Source organism: Triturus cristatus, chromosome 4_2 (genome assembly GCF_964204655.1).
Source record: "Triturus cristatus chromosome 4_2, aTriCri1.1, whole genome shotgun sequence".
Classification (NCBI taxonomy): domain Eukaryota; kingdom Metazoa; phylum Chordata; class Amphibia; order Caudata; family Salamandridae; genus Triturus; species Triturus cristatus.
The window spans coordinates 539,295,278-539,319,261 of NC_140586.1; positions in this window are offsets into that span (position 1 = coordinate 539,295,278).

The window sequence follows — 23,984 nt, forward strand, 5'->3', positions numbered from 1 at the left end:
ATGTAGAGAAGATGCACAAAAATAGCCCAATTCAATATCCTGTAACAAGTTGAAGCAACCGGCATTCAAAAACAGGCTTCATTCCCTGGGAGCTCCGTACGCGGCAAAGAGCTAAAATGGCGGCCGCTACGGAGCGTTACTTCTGAGAGACATGCGAGGCGATGAATTGTTGCCATTCAGCGTGCGCACGGAGATGGCACTACGCGCATCGCTAGCAGCATAACTTCAGGTGTCCATATTCTGGAAAAAAAACTTCGAGATGAACGGCGGAAAGCGCGGTTTCGCCGAGGTGAGCCTGGAGCCTCACTCGGACGCCGCCATAATCCGCGAGTGTCAAGCCACGCCCGATGTGAAGATCATCTAACCTGAGCTTCAATTGGAATTCCATAGAGCATATTATGAAACCCATTATCGCTGTTTTAGCTGCAGTTTTCTGCCGCTAAAGCGGTGATAATTTTATCGCCTGTCTTGATAATATGCCCCAATGTTTGCAGCATGAAACGGGGTCTAGTAGTGCTTGGTGCTGATGGCGTTCATATTTTTAGTATACACAACTGTCATTATGATTATATAGGTGCTCTTTTTACATTTGTATCTCTTTTGACCGATTGGGAAATTTACACGTGTTTTATACAAACATGGGAGGGCCGCAATTTAGAGACTGCAAGCAATTAGACCTCTATGCGTGTATTACGAATGTTAAAATTAAAATATATTAGGATGCGTACCGCACTGGGGGTACCGCACCAACATGAAGTAAAGGACTTTGCTGGCCCACTTGCCAGAATGGGTTATGTGGTTAAAGCATATCGACAAACTTACAGGGGCAGATTTACAAGCCCCTTGCACCACTTTTGCGTCACTTTTAACATAGTGAAAATGACGCAAAAGTTGTGCAAGGGCTTTGTAGATAAGCCCCACAAACCTTTGATCTATTTTAGTTCTGTGCAGCCGCATACAAAGATGGTGACCAAATAGATTGTTACGTGCACAACGTCAAGTGTGGCTGCATGCTGTGTGCATTAGTATTTCTATGCCGTTCCTTACAATACATTAGGAGGGGTACTGTATTGGGGGTACTGCACCCACATATAGCAAAGGATTCCGTTGGCTCACAAGCCAGAATAAGGGTATGCATGCTTAGTGTATTGCCACACATAAGGATTTTTGACATAATTTAATCTGGCATGGCCACATTAAAAGATGGCTACTAAATAAACCATTATGAAAATGATGCCATGTGTGGCTATGTGCTAGCGTTTGACAACGCAGGCAGGTGTGGCATCTTAGGGAAACCGGCGACTACTTTAAATAGAAGCCGCTCCTGCACTTCGGGTTCACACATAGGGGCAGATTTACAAGCCCCTTGCATCACATTTCCCATGTTAAAAGTGACGCAAATGTGGCGCAAGGGGCTTGTAAATAAGCCCCATAGTTCCTATTGGGTTGATATCTGACCATCGTCTCTGTACTCCGAGTCTTTTCACTTTGGTGAGTTGGATACTATGGTGGGATGCATCCGTGATGTTTTTCAGTATTGCTCTTTTTAAATAGGATATTACTCTGTACTCTAGAGCCTCAGGCGGCACACTTACTTTGGACTTAGATTGCTCTCCTCATCTATGCCCTAGTGAGGTGGAGAACATTTGAGAACATTTGTGATATCACCTTATTTTGCATGTCTATGAATTTTTCAATTTTTTTTAAGCAAGCACTTAGTACTTTAATGAATAATGTTCAAATTCTCTTGTTTTAATAAAGGGACATGAAGATAGTTGTAGAGTCTGCTGTTAGGATTATAAATGCGCTTTTTAGTGGAGCTTACACGACATGAAGTTCGTCCTTTTGATTATTAGTATCCTTCATATTGGAGCTTACTTAACATGGGGTTCTAGAGGAGTAGTTTATGTCTCTTTTTTGTCATTGTAAAGGAAACATTTTTCTGTTTATTTTAGCCCTCCTTTGTTCTTCGTTCATTTTGTCATAGGTGCTCTGTTTGGGGTTTGACTGTTACCCCTTTTTACCATATTTGGTTCCTCAACATTCTAAATTGGAGGGGCGTTTTGGATGGAGCATAGATCTACATGTCCTGAATCAATGGACCAGTAGAATGGCCCAAGTGAGTATGGGGTATATTTACAACTTCCTCTAACATGGGGGGTTCACTTACCCCACACCATAGGATGTAGGGGTACAGTAAAGTGGCAATTATTTTTGGTGATAGATGTATGTATATTATCCACACAGGGACCCGTGCTTTGCTGTGGAGAATAATACTTTGGAGATGTGTCTGTGAGGGGATAATTGATGAAGTCACATTATTAATTGTGGCATCTTTTCTTGTCATATATTGGTACGTATACATGCTTATGGTTATGACATATTTGTATGCTCTCTTCCTCTACACTTTTCCCTCTCTCTCTCTCTCTCTCTCTCTTTCTCTCTCTCTCTCTCTTATTTGGGGTTCCACGTTGGGTCATTCTAACTTTATACATATTACACGGCATATGTCTCATTTGCTAAATTTTTGGCTTAATATTAATCTCAGGTGATTTGATTATTCCTCTCATGGGAATCTGTAGTAACTGACTCCAGGTAGTTGTGATGTATTCATTTAGGTTTATTGAGTTAGTTACATGTAGATAGGTAGTAGAGATACAGCCCCACCAGGAGCAGTCTGCCTGCTGCTCAGCCCATACTTTAACTGACATACTCAAGCATCCAGGCACCCAAACATTTCATTAAAGACTCCCACACCATCATTCCATGCATCACATTCACACTGACTGAGTAGATAAGAAGTGACCAAATAAATACAACACAGGTTACTACATACCTTCCCTTCTTCTACAAAACAGAAAAAAACACCTAGAAGAGGAAGGTTCACACAAAGAGAACCCCAAGAGACACAAAAAATAAAAATAGAGAAAAAGCGAGAAGTAAGTGGACACAAAGCATGAAAGATTAATAGCAAGGAAACCCAAAACAAAACAGGCGTGAACAAAGAAGAAAAAACAACAGAGGCATGCAAGAGAAAGTACAAGCAAAGGAAAAGAAAATACAGAGAAAATAAACACGAGAAAGTACAATAGGTACATGCAATAAAATAAACAATGTAGAGAAGATGCATAGTAAAATGTACATAAAATATACATTCCCCACCAAAACTTCTCCAAAAATTCTTAAAGAAAAGAAGCATAGATAAAATGTACATCAAATATTCATCAGAACGACGTAGATGGGTCAAACACCCACTACAAAAACATGAGACTTGTGCCCCTAAGAACGAGGTAGATGAGACTAACACCCACTACAAACACATGGGACTTGTACCAATTAGAACGAAGTAGATGGGGCTAACACCCACTGCAAACACATGGGACTTGTACCCATTAGAATGGAATAGATGGGACTAACACCCACTACAAAAATATGGAACTAAACCCATTAGAACAAGGTAGATGGGACTAACACCCACTACAGAAACATGTGACTAGTACCCATTAAGATGAGGTAGATAGGACTGACACCCTGTACAAAAACATGTGACTAGTACCCATAAGAACGAGGTAGATGGGACTGACACCCGCTACAAAAACATGGGACTTGTACCCATGCGAACGAGGTAGATGGGACTGACACCCACTACAAAATCATGGGACTTGTACCCATAAGGGCAAGGCAGATGGGACTAACACCCACTACACAAACATGGGACTTGTACCCATAAGAGACAACATGGGACTTGCACTCATTAGAAACATGTGCGCAGAGGTTGAACGGGTTGAGACACAAAAAACAAAGATGGGACTAATACCTATTTAAACATAAGTGAGAACACTGCACAATGAGGCATTCATGTCCTACATAGACAATACTAATAACAATAATGCAGCCAAAATGTGAGTACCTCACCAAACAACATATGTGTGTGTAACAAACTTCAACACACACGACCCAAATATCTATGTAAATGTGGTGTGGTGTGCGTGTCACCATAGATTAGCAGGAGATTGCATGAAAATATCAAAGGAATTGCATTCAGCGTAATAATACATTTGGCTGAGAGACATGTAAAAAAACATAGTATAGTCAATACATTAATTACAATTTGCACGAAAGCATGGCCTCAACACAAGAATGTTATTTAGAAGACGCCTGACCATACACGCTAGATTTGTAGTTTTACAATAAATACATTTCCTACTAAAAGAAAACATTTGTGGCATCCTGAATAAAACAAGTTAGAAGCATGTAACCGTCAGCGACATTCAGGCAAAGTACTCTGTGACCATATGAGTCGCAACCCCTAAAGAAAAATACTTGAGCAAAGTCAACTGTCATAAACTTTTGAACAAAAAAAATTGAAAGTAAGAGTCTGTGGACCCAGAGGAATACCTTTCACTATATGTTCATCAAAAAAGAAAAATGTTAAAACAATGAGGCATTACTACCGATCCATATGTTGAAAGAAGCATCAGACCAAAAGGATCCATGATGTGACGTGTCTTCTCCATGGTCTTGTAACACCACACCAAACCATTACATGCAACGACAGAAAAGCAGTCCACTTGGTCACATCGACGTCCCCGGTCTCCTAAATTACGCAGTATAGCTTTATTTTAAAAAAACAACGTGGTTGGCAGGAAGCGATCCAACATGCTGGGCACAAGAGAACTCAAATAAGCTCCGATGCATGTGTGGTGCTGCCAAACCCAAAATGGCGGCACGCAGGAGACGCCACACCAGAAGGCCAAAGGAGCATGTCCATGTTTGGAGCTGTCCGCTGATTTGCTTCCTCAGCAAATCTCTCCAGGTGCAGGTTGCCAGGAGCAAAAAACACATTGTACAGTTATCACCCTTCTTAAGCACACATCAGGATGACAATGGAGGTTGACAGGTTACTTTGAAGGCGGAGTTCTTGTAGATGTGGCCACATGAAGAAGTACAGCACACTTGGGTTGAAGCTGTCCGAAGTAATGGACACTGGAGGAGTGCTCAGGGTCACGTAAGCTGTCACAGAAAATGGAATAGGCAAGAAGTAGAAGCAGGCTGGGGCTGTCCAGTGAAAAGGACACTGGTGGTGCTGACACGCCTTGTACTTCAGACTAGAGGTTTCTTCTTAGTTTCTGTAGCTTTCCTTTGAAGTTTTCTTGTTTCAAGAGTCCCTTTTAAAAACACGTGTAGTTTCTGTTCATGAATCATCGCCAAAAATCTGTAGTAACTGACTCCAGGTAGACGTGATGTATTTCATTTAGGCTTATTGAGTTAGTTACATGTAGATAGATAGTAGAGATACAGCCCCACTAGGAGCAGTCTGCCTCCAACTCCATACTCCAAGCCCATACTCCAACTGACATACTCAAGCATCCAGGCACCCAAACATTCCATTAAAGACTCTCACACCAGCATTCCATGCATCACATTCACACTGGCTGAGCAGCTAGGGAGTAAGTAACCAAATAAATACAACACAGGTTACTACATAATCCCATTCTTAAACTAAGCTTAAATTTAGGATGACTTTCCTTCCCTATTTATTTATATTTTTAAAAACTATATATATAAAAAATAAGTCACCTCAAAATATACAACACTGTGATTTTGTCTTTATGTACACTGGTTTGTCATTTAATCGACATACGTATTGTTTGGATTTGTGTGTTGTTTATGGTTCTTTTAACAAATGTGCACATATCGGAGGATGAACTTACTAGCAGCATTACAATATTCATTCGGGTCTTGTGCCATGTAGTTTGTATATATTTGTAATTTTTCCTGTTGTGATCTTATTTGTATAAAATTGTTTGTGTACATGTTATGTTGCAGCCCTGAAGAAGTCCTTTCTTGGACAAAATGCGTTGGCTGCTTGAAAGTCTCATGTATAAAGGACTGTTCCAGTTAAAAAAATTCATACTAAAAAAAGATTTTAACAAGAATTGGAAAAATTGATTGTATTCGAGCTGTTGATTTTGAAACACGAATGACATTTGGCGCACCGTATTGTATATATTTGCACAGGGAGAAATACATTGCTGGCAAGCTAGCTGGCAGAGGCTAGTACCAATATCCCTCAGCACCCATATGAACTCGTCCATTTTATGGGGAAAAGAGGCTATTCTTTGGTCTTGGGAAGCCTGCAGCTGTTCGATGTTCTTGAGGTGTTGAAAAACCTGGCCCATTTCTCCTTGGTACCCCACATTGGCATCGAGTACCTGGGAGACATTTGGGTGGGCATCAGTAGCATCAGCTGATCCACAGCATTTATCCACATGACCCCTCCCACCACCCCTACCCCCAGGAGCATGCACAGTTTCCGGTGGCACAGTCAACCCTGAGCCTCCTTCCTCATTGACTGTGTTGTTGTCTGTCAACTCCAGAGTGTTCAGTGTTGCTGTGCTGTTGTTGTTTCCAATTGCTGCTGTGTGGGTTAGGGTAGTGGTCATCTGTGTGTTGCTAGCTGAGTGGGGAGTTGTTGCTGTGGATCCTGCTGTAGATGCTGGTGCTGTTTGCTGACCCAAAGCTGATAGGCCTGGTTGTTCCTCCTTGCCTGAGGATGCAGGAGAGTCCTCAATGACGGTGAGCTCGTTCTGGCCTGGTGCCTGAGCCTGGCTGTCATCATCAGTGGCCACGGCAGTGTTCCCAGCTCTCCCTTTGGGTACAAAAATACCAAAGTAAATTATGTGAATGTCCACTGCACCTCAAATGGTACCCATTACGTCAATGACTGGACCAAAAACCTGTTTAGAATGATTGATTGGCCTCCTTTACCCATGATGGTCGCCTATGTTTGGGATGAACAATGCAACTTTAGCAAGATGTGGATTGGTAATCAGCATGTGCATAAATGGCCATGTTTTTTTTAGTTCTTATGACATATCCACTGACATTGACTTGTACCTGACACTCTGTAGATGACAATGATGGATTAGTGTACTCCACATCTGTAGAATGTCAATGACATATGTACTCTTTAGATCCTAATGTTTGAGTTTATCTGGCCTGTGTACTAGACATAGTACATGTGTCTGCAGCCACATAGGTGTGGCTGCCAGCATACTCAAATTCTGTTTATTTCCCAGTAATTTTGTAATCATGGTGTGAGTGATGTGCTTATTGTTTGCAACTCATGATCCTCGATTGAATCCTCCTAAGGAGGCAAATGTGAAACTGCTTAGCTTTGTGCCTACAGTGCTCATGGAGTTTGAATTTTGATTCGATAGTTAGACGTTATCTCAATGGTTTGTTAGCTACTTTATAGATAACTAATTCTGTGAGTTGGGGTTCGAAGGGCTGCTGGGCTATTTGGAAAATTTAACAAACTCCTCTTCCCACCCATCCCAACCAGCCACCCAGAAATCAGCTTTCCTGACAGTGAGTAGAGGTGTATTAACCTCTTCAATGCCCGTGATGAGCTGGTCTCGTCATGGGCCGCGGTCGCGCTGTGCCCATGACGAGACCAGCTCGTCATAAACCCCGCCCGCTAATACAACGGCCGGCACAGGGCGGGGAAAGAGGCGGGCACTGAAGGGGTTAACAAGATGGCTGACACTGGTGCCTGGTGTTTGGAGCACAAGGCCCAGTTTGTACTTGTGGTCACGTCAAAAACCAGTCACCAGTGTCAGCCATCTTGCTAGTGCTAGTAACCGTGGGGATCACGATGACCAACGTGATCACAATCTCCAGCCTCACGGCAAATACTAAAAATTGGTTTTAGAGATGATTGCTCTAGAGATACACTAGAAAAGCATGAGTTTGAAGTGTACAGTAATAAATCCTTGAGTGTATAATGATGTAATATGTGTGCATATACGTGTTTCCACTTGATGAAAAAAAGGCGTAATCGTCGTGGTTAACAGCATCATCGTGACATCCAGAATAACTGCGATAACGGAAAATAGGTCTTCAAGACGGTTTTACTTAGTGCGAAAATATTAGTTTAAACATGCTTTGAAAGAAGTATATATATATATGTGTAGGGCAATGTTCAGAATGATTTTCTTACACATTAATTTTGGGTATTTTGGTGGTCATTGAATCTCTGCTTTTGTTTCCCACTTTCACGGCGTGTCCGCAGGGAACGCGACATCATCGCAAAGATCCCCAAAAACCAAAGAAAAAAACCTTTTAGAAAAAAACTTCACAATATTTCGGGTTCAAGGGTGGCTCTGACAATAGCCATTGTGTTGGTTGTGTGTATATGACTGATTTACATAAGCCTGGATGCAGCGTTTCAGGTTACTTGGAAACACCTTTTTAGTTTCATTTGTAAAGTGCACTCCATCATTTCTATTAATTCCATGCATGTCAAAACGCAGATTGTTGTTATAGATACAGCCTATGTGATAGTCTCTGGGGAATGTTGAAACAGTTTTATTAACATATTTCCTGTTTTTTTCAATCTGTGGACAGAATTGATTTGATCACTTTCATTTCTGTCTTTGCCATATATTAGAGTACACCAAGACAATGTGAGGGAAAAGTGACATCAGCCTTGCAAAGGTTTCTTTCATTAGGATTTCCAGCCCTACCCCAGTCAATGTGCCTAGGTAATTTCCACCACAGTGCACAATCATGAGGTGAGGAGCTTGAGAATCCACAATGGATATAACCAAAGCCAGCAACCGATGAAACTTAAACCCTCTCTAAACAAACCAAGTAATTTACAAATTTGACAAACCCAAGTCCCTGTCAATGTCTCTATTTTTTTCAGCCTCTTTAGCCCAATAGATGTAGCTGTGGCCCACAATCCATACTCTAAGCATTTTTTTAAAATGAAGGAGCAATAGTAGTCAGGAGAAGGCTGGAGCTCGATGAGGTAGTTTTCCAAAGGAAAAGCAGTTAAAAGGTAGGTTTTTATTTTAGTTTTTTTTCTTCAAAAGATATATTTCATTGGATGCTGTCATCATGAACATGAATACAATTAGATAGTGTGTTTCGATGCCTTAGCAAGAAGTCTTATTATTGACTGTTGTTTAAGAAAATAAATGAAATACAGATATGGATATGCTCTAGAATCTGTGGAGCAAAGCACACCTGCTGTATCTTATTTAGAAGCAGCATGTTCCTTCTAGAATGTGCTGTGAACTTGTGACCTACTGGTTCCACTGGGTTGCTAGGTACACTGAGCTAAGACTGTATTGGGTGTTAAAGAGACAGGACACTTTTAAAAAGTTGAGGAGTGATGACATAATTTAAGTAATGGCAAGTTCTAATTTCCAACTCAGGACTATGTAATAAACTGTTGTGTAGTATTTAAATTTCAGAAAAATGATGGTAGATATAGGTTGGAAATCCCATTTGTTTTCACGATTACTCTGCAATGATCACAAAAACATTGCGAAAACGTGCCGACAGGAACCTCGTTTTGAAAGAGAAGCAAACGGTTAACAGATGCTAACCATTCACAAGTGGAGATACAGTGGTCTAAAATGAAAGACATGATTTCCTTTGCTGCTTTTCTCATGATGATAGAGTAGAAAGTTGAAGAGGTTGCCATTTTTGAGTTGCTTTGTATGAATGTGGTGTACCATTCTTGTGCTTACTTCTTACAAATCTTAACAGCGTCAAAACTTTCCAGAAAGAGCTAAAAGAACAATATAATCTACAAACTCAATTCACCGGTATGTTTATAACTCTGTAATTATTTTAAGAATGTACATTAGAAATGAAGCTGTATGTAGGAGTTTGATTAAAAGAGTGTCACAGTGATGTGAAAATGAGATGAACTGTATCTATTAGAGGGTATGTGTTTAAGATGTTAGTGGGGAATGTTTTGGGAAGTAAGAGAAACATGATTTAGTGCCCCATTATTACGTTGTTTATTTTATTGAAAAATAACAGCATAGTCTTGTGGAAAGTTGCAATGAGGAACTAAGAATGTTTTAAATGTCTAAACATCATGTGCAGAATCGATGCATTTGCATTCTGGGAGTTGTAGTACTTTTAGTAACATTATTAAACAGGAATCGTGTAGTGAGAACATGTTGTCCGCCTGAATATGAATTAGAAAGAAGTAATACGTGTTAGGTATGTATTGGGAAATTTTTGTCAATGTGGTTTTTAACTTATATGACGACTTTGCATATGCTTAGATGATGAGATATGGTTTTTGTGCTTTCACATAGCTATATATACGTTGGGACTTTTGAGTTTACTTAAAGATGCAGAGAGGTATTTATTTTTGGAAAGATGGCTTGAAGGTGTACATCTATTAAGAAATCACTTTTAGAAGCAGAAGATGTATTTGAGAAATGAGGTAGGTATGCCATTCACAAAGGGGTTTGTGCTTTGAAAATGTTTTAAATTATTTTTCTGTTTTGGACTCTTAATGATGCATGTGCATGCTCTAGAGAGCCATGTATGCAATTACATATCAAGTGTGATACCTAGATTTCACTCACACATAGCCCTGAAGAAACGCATATATACAGTAAAACAGTTAGTTTGATACTGACAAAAGGAGATAACCAATGAGTAAGAGATATAGTGAAAACTGTTATGTTTCTGACAGCAATGAAGGTATTGTCACAGTCAGTCAGGCAGTATTCAGGCACTCATGAAATTACCCAGCCACTACTCAGGCAGTCATCAAATCAGTGATGCACTATTCATTGATTTATTCAATCACCCAGCCACTACACATGTACTCTTGAAATGAGGCAAGCAGAAAGCATGTAGTCATTTAACTATGCAGGTACATTTGTCTAATCACCTAGGTACTAACTATTGACTCATGCAATTAACAATGCTGTAACTATGCAATCATTGTAGCATTTGCGCAGAACCTATTCAGCCATCTAAACACCCACATGCAACCCATGCAATCATAGAAATACAGAGGCACATATGTGCACTGATGAAACACTCAGGCACTACTCATGCACTCATATAATTACGTATAGAGTACCATTGTAGTAAACCTATCACCCATCCAGTACATGTGCAGTTATTTAATTACTGAGGCAATAGTTTTGCACTAATACAATTACCCCAGCAGTAAGCCCGGGCGGAGAACTCTGCTCTGCCCGCGGAGTGTGAGGAGATGTGCCTCCTCTGCGTTCCGCGGAGAGCGCAGAGAAGGCAAATCTCCGCACACTACGCAGCGGAGCGGAGTTGGCCAACCCCCACCTCCACCCCCCTATATTAACAAGTAATTCTACATTAATTAAAAGTAAATTAAAACCACTTACCTGTACTGCGGTGTCCCTGGGCTGCCCACCTCCTCTGCCTCGCTGTCTAGGTAATCCTTGAGAAAACTGCACTGTTATGTTATGTTATGTTATGCACTTTTGTATTGCGCACAGCTGCCCCAGCTAAGGGGCGTCCTGGCGCATGGCAGGCAATGTGCAACAGATAGCAGAGACACAACACAGATAAAAGATCTATTTAAAAAAGAAACGTTTTCAGAGCTTTGCGAAAGGCCAAGAGGTCAGTCAGTAGCCGCAAGTCCACTGGGAGGGAATTCCAGAGTTCAGCCGCCCTCACCCGAAAAGAGCGACCACCAGCCCGACACAACCTGTATCGGGGGACCACCGCGAGCGCTTGGCTTCCCGATCTCAAAGCGCGGGAAGGAACATACCACGACAGGAGGTCAGCAAGAATTGGCGGACCTACTCCCCTCAAGATCTTAAACGCCAAGCACAACACCTTGAACTGGATGCGTGATTTAATGGGGAGCCAATGCAAGGATCTCGAGACACCTGAGACAGAGCTCCTTCGGGGTAAGCCTACAATGGCTCTAGCTGGGCTGGAGGCGGGTGACATAGCGGAGCTCCACGGAATTTGTTCGCAACTCTGTGGACCTCCGAGTAGCACCGCTACGCCCACTACGCCCAAGGTTACCCAGCAGTACACTTACTTTCATCCAATCTCGCAAGCTTTAATAATGGAATTATGCAGTCACTCATACACTAGTCCTACACTCATCTAATTAGCCAGGCACTACTGATCCACGTATTCAATTCTCCAGGAACTACCCACGTAGTTATCTAAACATCCAGCCACTACCTGTTCACTCAGCCAAAAACAAATGGGCAGCATCGAATTGCTGAAACACTATTCATCCAGTTATCCAATAGGCAAGGTGCTATGCATGGGCTTAAACAAACATGTATGAACTATACATGCACTCTATAAATCACCTATATACTATTTATGCACTCTTCAAATCATCCAGGCACTAGAATTACACTCAGTTAATCATCCCACCAGTATCTATGCATGTATTGAATTATGGCAGCATTCGTTACGCACTTGTCTATTCATTTAGGCTCTACTCATGCACTCATCCAAACACCCAGGGGCCGATTCACAGAACTAATCTGAGACAAAATCCTAAACTTACTACTTTTGGTATTCACAGAAGGCATTTAGTAGTAGTAAAGTTAGGATTTTGTCTTAAGTTAGGATTTTGTCGTAAATTCAGATTTTGTCTTACGTTGAACTTAAGTTAAACTCAAGTTTGTCTTAAGTTTTGGTCTTAAGACAAAATCCTAACTTAAGACAAAATCCTAACTATACTGATTCTAAATGCCTTCTGTGAATACCAAAAGTAGGAAGTTTAGGATTTTGTCTGAGATTAGTTCTGTGAATCGGCCCCCCAGATACTAGTGGTACACTCATGCAAAGATGCAGGCAGTAAGTATGCAGATATGGAAAGACCCATGGAGTTATGGCATAGTCGGGGAATCATCTACGCAATACTTGTAGCCTCTGGGATTCACCTAGGCACTACCTATGCACTCATTTAATCATCCAGGGAGTATTGATGTATTCAAACACAAACCTATGTATTTGCAAGTTTTACTGAGGAACATGTAGTCTTTTAGAACCATGTGGTGAATTATATATGCACATAACACAAAATATTTGTACGGTGGCACCTGTGATGGAATGATAAGTTGTGTATTCAATATTCCAAGATTTATTGCCTCATACATGTATATAGAACACCATGAGCTTCAACTTTAGATTATTATCTATGAAAAGTCATCCTTAGTGGAAGAGGAAACCTTACACACTTCTTAGTGTCATGCTTCATCATAAGAGTCCTTTCACCACCCCGGTAGGACAGTGCCACCAGGGCAGACTTGACCTCCTTAAAGACTGACTAGACAGGAGAGAGTTCTTACATAAATATTACTGGACAACACCAACAGAAATGGGGATCTAGATGTGAACTTAAAAATACCTTAGTGAACCTTGGATAATACCTTTATTCTATGGAACACTAGTGTCACGTGGTTACTAGAGACATTATCAACATCTTTAAGTTAGCATGAGCCCGGTAGCCATGATGCTGCTTTTGCGCAAGACACTGCATATCTTTTTTTTCCACTACTCTGTTTATGCCTTTCGCATGAGAACTCTCTGCGATGCTCGTTCTCTGCCTGTTCCTGGACATAGTGAGCAAGGTCGATAAACACTGACTCTTGTTATTCTGTTTTGGTCAGTCCCTAGCACTTAGACAAAACTTACCAATGCAGCTGTTTCTGCTGGAGGATTGTACTTTGATATTATGGGGATGCATGTTTAGGTAACACACACTTGGAGAGAGACGTTTCTAGGGAGAAGAGCAACCTGCACCTGTAATGTAGAAATACGATCTATGGCCTGAGGTATGGTGTCTGTTGACAAAGCCCAGGGATCTTCTTTTATATAATAATACTTCTGCTTACCAACTCGAGGGTGGTTAGGCCTTATAGTCCTTTATCCACTGTCTTTATAAAATGATATCTCCCATTATGATATATGGCCTTGCTGCAATGCTAACTGTATTGATATTATGCATTTTGCTGCTGGTGGTGGCTCATATACTCCATTTTAGAGCAAGTTAGTTAAAATAAATATTTTCAACAATTTTTGTGTTTCTGTCAGATTTTTTTGTGGACAAGTACGAGAATGTGAGCGAATAGGGGTGTCTTGTTACTGCGATTCCTGAGAGATCCGGGAGTGTTGTGTTCTGGGGTGTCTAATCATTGGTTTCTCTATTTGTGAGTAGGAGAGCGAGTGAGACACTATAGCTAGTCGGTACTGGGCTCGTGGGTACTAAGGCGGTAGGAAGGCTTAGCTCCTATACGCCGAGGTCCCACAATCCTGTGCATAGTTCTGTGTCTGTGCAGAATCCCTGCAAAACTAGGTATAGTTTAAAATCAAAATTGGGTGGGTATCTAGATTACATTGGCTCACACCCATACACTACCTGCCAGCATGTTTCTGCCCGTTGGTACATCTAACCCTTATTTCACAGTCGGGTTCTAGTGCACTGTACATACAGCTTTTTACCAACCACATGACATAACTCTTTATACTGATTCATCCCACGTTCCTTGCACACTTCAGGACCAGGTCTCGTGCTCACTGATTGGTGCCAGACACCTGAGAAACTGCACATTCTGCATTCTGTCATGGTGCATCATTCCAGTAGCCTGCGTCTTGACACCAAAAATAAGGGATAGGATTCTGACACATTCTCTTGTTTTACAAAATGTTGTAAATCTGGAAGTGTGTCAAGTTTCATGGATGTTGCAGAGGAATAGTCTCAGGAATCAGCTCCATTTGGAGCTCCTTTCACAATTCTGTAACTTTATTTTGAGACCACTTGTGAAAAAAATGGCAGCATACCTACAGGATACAAAGGATGTACTGAATCTGAAAAAATGTAGTTTACATAATAAAATGTCCGTGTAACCTTTTGTACATGGGAATGACCACAAGACAAGTCCGCATTTGAATAACAGAGCACAGTAGTACAATCCGGTGCAAAAGGGAAGCCACCTGACTAACACAACAGTACATAGAAGCAGGCCACAATGAGATGGAATGGTATGTGTTAGAAAACTCACACAAGCACTCCCCAATATGAGAGAGCTTCTACTCCTGTTTGAACAGAGATGGTTGTATAGATTACGGACAGATCTATATGGATTGAATGATGATATCCCATGGGGAAGCTTAATATTAAGAAACTGAGGGCCTCATTAGGATGGTGGATGGACTTAAGTCCTTCTGCCATCATCTCAGAATGGAGACCAGTCACCCATAAGGTGGCCTACCCACACTCCGAATCAGCAGCCCCAACCGCAATACAAAAATTAGGATGTTTACATATCCCCGCACTACGTGGCAGGCACCATGCGGTGCCTGCCATATGGTACAGGAATATGTAGGGTTCACCTTGTACCAGCTCCATGAGGCAAGGGGGGCTCGCTATGGGCCCCCAAATCTGTTTCCACCAGCATTTTCACTGCGGCAGAATGACCGGCGGAAAGGGATATTATTATGCCCATGGTGGTGACTGAAAGGCACCGCCGCCATTCTGGAGATGGAGGGCGGTCCACCAGGCAGTCGGAAAGCTTCAGAGTATCGGGACCGTGTCAATTGGTCTTTCCGACCAACAACACACTGCCCGCCGTCGTAATGTGGGTGGCGGTCTCCCCATCATCATCAGCCCTGGATTTCCCATACCATCTAATAATTGATCTCAAACAAGTGTTGAATCCTCATTCACCCCTAATTTTTATATGTTTTTATACAAGGGGCATATTTAGACAACATAAAAACTATTATTCTAATAGTGATTGTAACATAATATGATCCGTATTCCAAAATGCAACACTTTGTAAATATCCACACAACATGGAGTGAGGAATATTACTGACCACTCTATCTCCCATGTGCCCAGAAATGACCCACATATTCCATTTTCTAATATATGATGGGTTATAGAATTGAATAACACGGACAGACAAGAGTCCGATAGGAGGACTACATCCCCCTAGAGTACTCGGACCAGTAGTAACTTCTGGCACCTGCAATCACTTCCTCATCTGCCTCATCGCAGGCAGCAGAGGCACGTATTAAAAACAGTTAAAAGCTTTGCTGTATTCACAGCACCTTGTACCTTCGGCACAGAGCTGGCTGCGGAATAGGTGGCATGGATGGTATGTCAAAAATAGCCTTCTCTTTTTAGAAATAATTTTAACTACATCATTGATCATTTAAATAACATAAGGATTTTTCTTTCCATTGAGGAGAGTTATACTTACTCAAAATGTGTGCATCCATTTTGAATTCCCATAATTGAAGGATCTGTGTACAATCCCCTAAGTAGCTTTCCAGCAGTCTCCTCGATAGTAGAAACCTAACTATTGAAGGCATACAATAGAGTGAATGTCAAAGCAAAAAGGGTTTAGCCTTTCAGTCTACCAAGTGTCTACCAAGAGAGCATAGAGAATTACACTCGTCTGCAGCGGCTTGTAAGATAAAGGATACATATACCCTTACACTAATGTGTACTCCTATAATGATTACACATATTGGGAGTAATAAGCACTGTCATTCCAGCATTTCTATAAGTCTCCTGGTCAGTACGGTCACGACTAATAATGACATAAATAGTCCAGAGACTCTGGGTGTACAGTGGTTGTAGCTTACTCCACTGAGAAAGCCTATATAATTACATTTCCCTACAATGTTGCCACAAATTCCTTGCTAAGCTCAAATAAAGAAGAAGAAAAAATAGAAAATAAAAAACGAAAAACAAACCCACATTTGTGCTCCTTTAACCGGAAATTGTTTCTCTAATATCTTTTTCTGTTAGTGTGTAACTAAAAATGACCCCTCCCCTCTGTAACCATGATGCTGGTATCCCCTAAAAACTAGGGAAAGAAACAGTACATATATGTCTACAAAGTAAATATTATTTAGTGTCTATAATGCTAAAATGATAGTTCTAAGTGGGCCAACAGCCATAGCACTTTAGCTCAAATGGATCTCTCCATTTTCTGGAGGGTGGTGTCAACAAACACTTGCACAAGCACGGCTTTAGATGTTTCTAGTTTTTCAATAAATCTGCTCCTTCCTTGTTAATCCCTTGTTTTTAGTAATAATTTAATTGTTTCTCCAATGGAGGTTTCAAGTTCCCAACAACCAATGTACAGGTAGGACATACAAGTAGGGCCTAATTAGGCAGCCTAGCTGACCAACTAAATTAGTCTAAAGGTTAGTTTGTTTAAAAACATATCACAATTAGGGATCCAAAAGCCCTGACGAATGCCCTAGACTTTTTAGGATATTTACAAACAGGCAGCAACAGGTTGGCAGGTAAGGGTTGGATTTGAGCCATTGTACTCTAGATACCCAACCAATTTCGATTTTTAAATATACCTAGTGTTCCATAGAATAAACTTTCACTAAGGTGTTTTTAAGTTTACATCTTGATCCCTATTTCTGGCAGTGAACTACTTAGATTTAAAAGTTTCCAAAATGGATGGCAAAATACGCACGTCATTATATAGGAAACCGTCGGCTGGGAATTCAACACTCCACGCTACAAGCAGCCACCCACCTAGGCTGATACAAAGCATACCCTACGGTGAGTTTCTCAGATTGAAGAGGAATAGCTCAAGGGATTGAATACCCAGGACACAGATATTGAATGGAAAAAATTAGATTGAAAAGAAAAACTATGCAAATAAATTCAGAATGATCACTACATATTCGGGAGATGCCAACTTTCTGAGAAATATACTCCGAAGAAATTGGCATGTTAGAACCGAGGCACAAGAAACTTAAAAAACAAACATGAAAAACGCGACAAGGGGGCAGGGTAGAGACACCCTGACCCCCTAGGCCTGCTCAGCGGGTACCACAAGGACCTCCAGAGCCCCAAAAAAAAGTTGTCGATATTCGCGCACCCAGCGCGAATTCCAGCCGAAAATAAAAAAAAAATCAGCGTGGGCTCCCGCGCTGAATATTCTAATTTGCCCCCGGGGGCCAAATCCCGTGGGCATAATTAAAAAAAAAAGTGTGGGGGTCCCAATCCCCCCACACTGCCCCGGGGACCGCCACCCCCGGGTCTCCAAGATTGTATATGCGGGGGGCTCACGGCCCCCCCAGACAACCACCCCCCGGGGCTTCGTTACCATAGGTGGGGGCTCGCAGCCCCCCCAGCCCCGGGGACTGCCAACCCCCAAGGCTTAAAATGATTTGATGTAGGGGGGCTCTCAGGACCCCCCAGCCCCGGGGACCGCCACCCCCGGGGCAACTTTTACATGTTGGAGGGGGGCCATGCGGCCCCCTCATGGAGCCTTGTATTGGCCCTGGGGACCGCCACCCCCCAGGGCCAGCTCCAGCAGTGTCCCGGGGGTGCCCACCCCGGGACACTGCTGTTTGCAGGACCCTGCCTGTTTGCAATGGCAGGGCGGGAGCCTATCGGCTCCCACCCTGCCATTGCAAACTGCTTTGCTTCATTGAAGGAATGCCGGCTCCCGCAGGAGGCGGGGAGCCAGCTGGGACCTTGGGGGGATTGGGGACCCCCCCACAGTCTCCAACGAGAGGCCAGGCCCCGGGGGATGGGGTCCCCGGGGCCAGAAGGGGTCTGGGAGGGGGGCCACATGGCCCCCCTCCCGCATCAAATAAGAAAATGAATTTAAAAAAAAAAAACAATGGCCGGCCCCAGTGAATGGGGTCCCTGGGGCCTTAAAGTGGCCAGAGGAGGGGGGCTGCGTAAAAAATGTAAAAAAAAAGGCCCATGCCCCGGGGGATGGGGTCCCCGGGGCAAATTATGGCCCCCTTCCCGATTTTTTTGGTTTCAAATATAAAAATCGGGGTCAGGCCCTGGGGGATGGGGTCCCCAGGCCCAAAAAAATAGAAAAAGAAGGGGGGCTACACAGCCCCCCTTCTACAAAAAAGAAGGGAAAAAAAACGGGATCGGGCCGGAGGCCATACCCCCTCCTTACACCACTCTGCAAACGCGCCCCCTGGCGCGTTTGCAGAGGGGGAACTAATTCCCCTTGAATACTGGTGGTCCCTGGGGGCCAACTAGCCCACCAGGAACCTCCAGTATGCGCCAGGGGGCTGCGTTGCAGAGAGGTGTAATGAGGCCACGCCCCTTTTTATACCTCTCTGCAATGCAGCTCTGTGGCGCTTACTGGAGGTACGTGGTGGCCTAGTTGGCCGCTAGGGGTCCTCAGGATTCAAGGGGACTTAATCCCCCAACTTAACACGTTCCACGGGACCCGTTTCCACAGCGGTGAAGATAGGGGGCGGGGCCTGAGGTAATACTGTGCAAACACACCCTGTGGCACGTTTTAAGTTGTGGAATTAATTCCTCTGCAATTAAGAGGTCCCCTAGGGGCCAACTAGCCCACCGGGTACCTCCAGTAAGCGCCACAGCGCTGCATTGCAGAGTGTTGTATAAAGGGGCGTGCCCTCTGAACACCTCTCTGCAACGCAGCTCCCTGGCGCATACTGGAGGTACCTGGTGGGCAGGTTGGCCGCTAGGGGACCTCAGGTTTCAAGGCGACTTAATCCCCCAACTTAAAACACGCCACGGGGCGCGTTTGCACAGTGGTGAAGGTAGGGGGCGGGGCCTGAGGTGATATGTGTGCAAACACGCCCTGTGGGGTGTTTTAAGTTGGGGAATTAATTCCTCTTCAATCCAGAGGTCCCCTTGGGGCCAACTAGCCCACCAGGTACCTCCAGGAAGCGCCACGGAGCTGCGTTGCAGAGTGTTGTGAAAAGGGGCGTGGCCTCTGAACACCTCTCTGCAACGCAGCTCCCTGACGCATACTGGAGGTACCTGGTGGGCTAGCTGGCCCCCAGGGGACCGCAGGATTGAAGAGGAATTAATTCCCCAACTTAAAACACGCCACAGGGCGTGTTTGCACATGTCACCTCAGGTCCCGCCCCCTTCCTTTACCATTGTACAAATATTCCTCTAAAATCAGCCAAACTACGAATTCCGATTTACTCACCTGTTATCAGGAGAGAACCCAGGGCTGCATCGTTTAGACCAGCACTGACCCTGAAAAGTAATTCTAAACGTACTTACCAGTAACTTGTATTTCCTTCCATAGGAAACCATTGTGTGGTTTTCAGCAGAAAAGTTTCTAAGTGTCCATTTTTGAAACGTACAAATATTCCTCTAAAATCAGCCGAACTACGAATTCCAATTTACTCACCTGTTATCAGGAGAGAACCCAGGGCTGCATCTTTTAGCCCATCACTGACCCTGAAAAATAATTCTAAGAGTACTTACCAGTAACTTGTATTTCCTTCCTTAGGAATCCATTGTGTGGTTTTCAGCAGAAAAGTTTCTACGTGTTCATTTTTGAAACGTACAAATATTCCTCTAAAATCAGCCGAACTACGAATTCCAATTTACTCACCTGTTATCAGGAGAGAACCCAGGGCTGCATCTTTTAGCCCAGCACTGACCCTGAAAAGTAATTCTAAGCGTACTTACCAGTAACTTGTATTTCCTTCCATAGGAATCCATTGTGTGCTTTTAAGTAGAAAAGTTTCTAAGTGTCTATTTTCACAAAATAAAAATATTCCTAAAAAATCGTCTGTGTGACTTAAACACATTCTTTCAACTGTTTACAGGAGATTCACTTGTGCTGGATCCAGGATCCACCACTGAGTAAGAAAAAGTAACGGTAACAGTACTTAACTGCTAAGTGAATTTTCTGCCATAGGATAACATTGGTGATTCTATGGGAAAAAGTTTCTAAGTGTCAACTTTTAAAAAACAATAATAATCCTTAAAAATCACTACTGTAACCAAAACGCTTTTACTCAACTGTTTACAGGAGATGTCCAAGGACTGAATCTAGCATCCAGTCCTGTGGTTAGAAAAGTAATCCATAAAGTAACTAATTGCATTTGACTAGAAATTCACATTGAGCTCAATGTTGCTTTGTGTTTGAAATTGTTTTGCCCATTGCAACAACTGTAACTACTGTACTTAAAAGTCTATTCCCTATTTGCAAAGTATTTAAACCAAAGTAATTAATTCTGAGAAAGTATATTTTGTATTGTAATGTGTAATGAAATTTAAAAAATTAAATATCTAAAAATAAACAGTTTAAACAATGAAGTAAATCAGTATCAAAAAAATCAGTATAACAATTAATACATTAAAAATTGTCATTTACAAAACCTTTGAAATTCACTGAAAAAACCATAGGTTTCAGGCCTGATATAGTTAGGAATTAGCATTTAAAAAACCTTTGAAATTCACTGAAAAAACCATAGGTTTCAGGCCTGATATAGTTAGGAATTAGAATTTCAAAAACCTTAGAAATTCACTGAAAAACAATAGGTTTTAGGGGTGTTATAGTTAGCTGGACATTTCACTCGAACAAAACCATTGAAATTCCTCTGATATAGTTAGTTGTACTAACTACAACTTGCGCGCCCGCAATCCACTGCTGATGATGTCACATATTACATCATTCATGACATGGTCAGTGACATCACTGATGACATCTCAAATGACATCACTGATGAAATCACTGATGACATCATCCACGTGGCAATCAGATACACCTCATCATACACTAGTATAACCTTTCATCACTCACTGTAAAATAGAGAGTGCCAGATTTAAAACCATTAACACACCAATACAAGTTTCTAAACACCCACTCAGTGATTCCTAGATCTATACACACATCTCATCACTTACCTATAGATTCACTCATACATGCTGTCAATGATCAATATAACACTATCGAATATACTTATACACCTATATCGACATTACACACCAGCACACATCCTAATCACTTATGAAGTCATCCTACTCACTTATGCAAACAATGGATCATACTTACTTTTACTTAGCTAGACACTTATAAAAACACCACTTCATCTATTCATATCGATAATAACTCATACTTAGTGTGTTATAAAACACCATTACAACTATACAGTTATCCATACAGTCACTCATACAATCACTGAGTCTTATGTATACTTATTTATATACAACAACTGACACATACACTGGCTTTTATTTTTCTAGTTTGTTGGACATGTACCATTGAGACATATATTGTCTCATCGCCACACCCATAAAGATATTCACTCACCCAAACAAGTGTTATAACATGTAGTTTTAACTTCAGATACCTACTGAATCAACTATTCACACATCTTTGGGCAGTCACACACCCCCCACCGAACCACACACACATTCACTCTCGCATACAAATACTCAGTTAACTAATCAATAAATAATATAGACTTTCACGTAGCTAGTAACCAACTGGTGCAGCAGTTTACACAACAACTGACAAAGTGATACAGATATTCACACAGTTTTGTCACTATCCAATATATTTAGTGAGACACTATAAATTAGTCAAGTAAACAGTCAATCACACTGCTACTACATCCTCCATCCAGATATTTATATTTATATATCCACCTATTCTTCAATGCAAATTGCTACATATATATATATATATATATATATATATATATATATATATATATATAATACATATTTAAATAACGAACCAAACCACATTCAATGGATGATGTCATCAGTGATGTCATCAGTGATGTCATTTGAGATGTCATCAGTGATGTCACTGACCATGTCATGAATGATATAATATGTGACATCATCAGCAGTGGATTGCGGGCGCGCGAGATGTAGTTAGTACAACTTACTATATCGGAGGAATTGCAATGGTTTTATTCGAGTGAAAAGTCCAGCTAACTATAACACCCCTAAAACGTATTGTTTTTTCATTGAATTTCTAAGGTTTTTTAAATGCTAATTCCTAACTATAACAGGCCTGAAACCTATGGTTTTTTCAGTGAATTTCAAAGGTTTTTTAAATGCTAATTCCTAACTATATCGGGCCTGAAACCTATGTTTTTTTAGTGAATATATATATATATATATATATATATATACATATATATATAATATATATATACATATACATATATATATATATATATGTTCGTGTGTGTGTGTCCATCAGTATTGAAGTTGTGTGTTAAATGAATTATTGGAATTTGTTTTTTATATTGTTATAAATTTTGTTTTATATTTTATTGGTGTGAATTGTAATTATTTTATTGGTGCAATATATTTCGTTTTAATCATTTAAACATGTGTATACATTTTTATGTTTATTTTAAATAATTCTTTAATGTAAAAAGTTGTTGTTTTATATTTTATAATGATAATATAATTATTTTGATGATAATATTGTAGTTGAAATTGTGTCAATCAATGTTTTTGACATAGTACATGATTATTTAAAGATTACACTATTTTTCTTTGTGATATATATGTTTTCGATATAAGTAAAAATCTATATTTTTAGCATTCATATTTGTGTTCTCGATATTTGTGGTTTTATTAGTTAAGTATAGAAAGGCAATATTTTTGTCCGCAATATTTATTTTCCAATATTTTTGTGTTTCGATATTATATGCTCTAACCAGGGAACAAGGAAACCCTACTCACATAGAGCCTGGGTAATAGTTTATGAAAGGAAACAATGGCTCACGTGGGTTAATAATCAATGATATAATATACGTCAAAAATGACAATGAAAAAAGGGGTTAAACGTGACGTCAGAAAGAAAAGTTAGCCCCACACATCGGACATTAGGTAGAAAACATTTTTTTATGTATTTATAATGAAGGAGCACATTGAAAATTAAAAAACAATCTCATAGTACACAGTCAAAACAAATAACAGTCTTAATACATAATTATGAAGAGTGTCCCAATGAAACCAGTGAGTGAACCAAACCAAAGAAAAATAGCACAAAATACAACATAGAAAGGTTTCAATCTATCATTACAAAGGCGATCAAAAAAAGAGAAGGGTTGAAATAATAAACAACACTTGATCGTTCTAAGTGTCAAAGAATGATTCGCCTGTCTCGTCAACGGCGTTTCGACCCTGTCTGAAATAAAGGGTCTCTTCAGGACAATCTAATGTAGGGACACCTAAAAATTAAATAAAAAATACTGTCAGGGTAAAGTGCTCTCTTTTATTGCAAAATGGCATTAGAGCAGTAATGTTTAAACTATCTACCTGATCGGCAAGCGTTTCGATTAATATGAATATGTAGTGTCACCGTGCTCAATGTGAAAAAAATAACTCACAAGGTGCCCAGGCTGGGTGCTGTAGACATAAGAGTTAAAACATTGTTAATACTGGA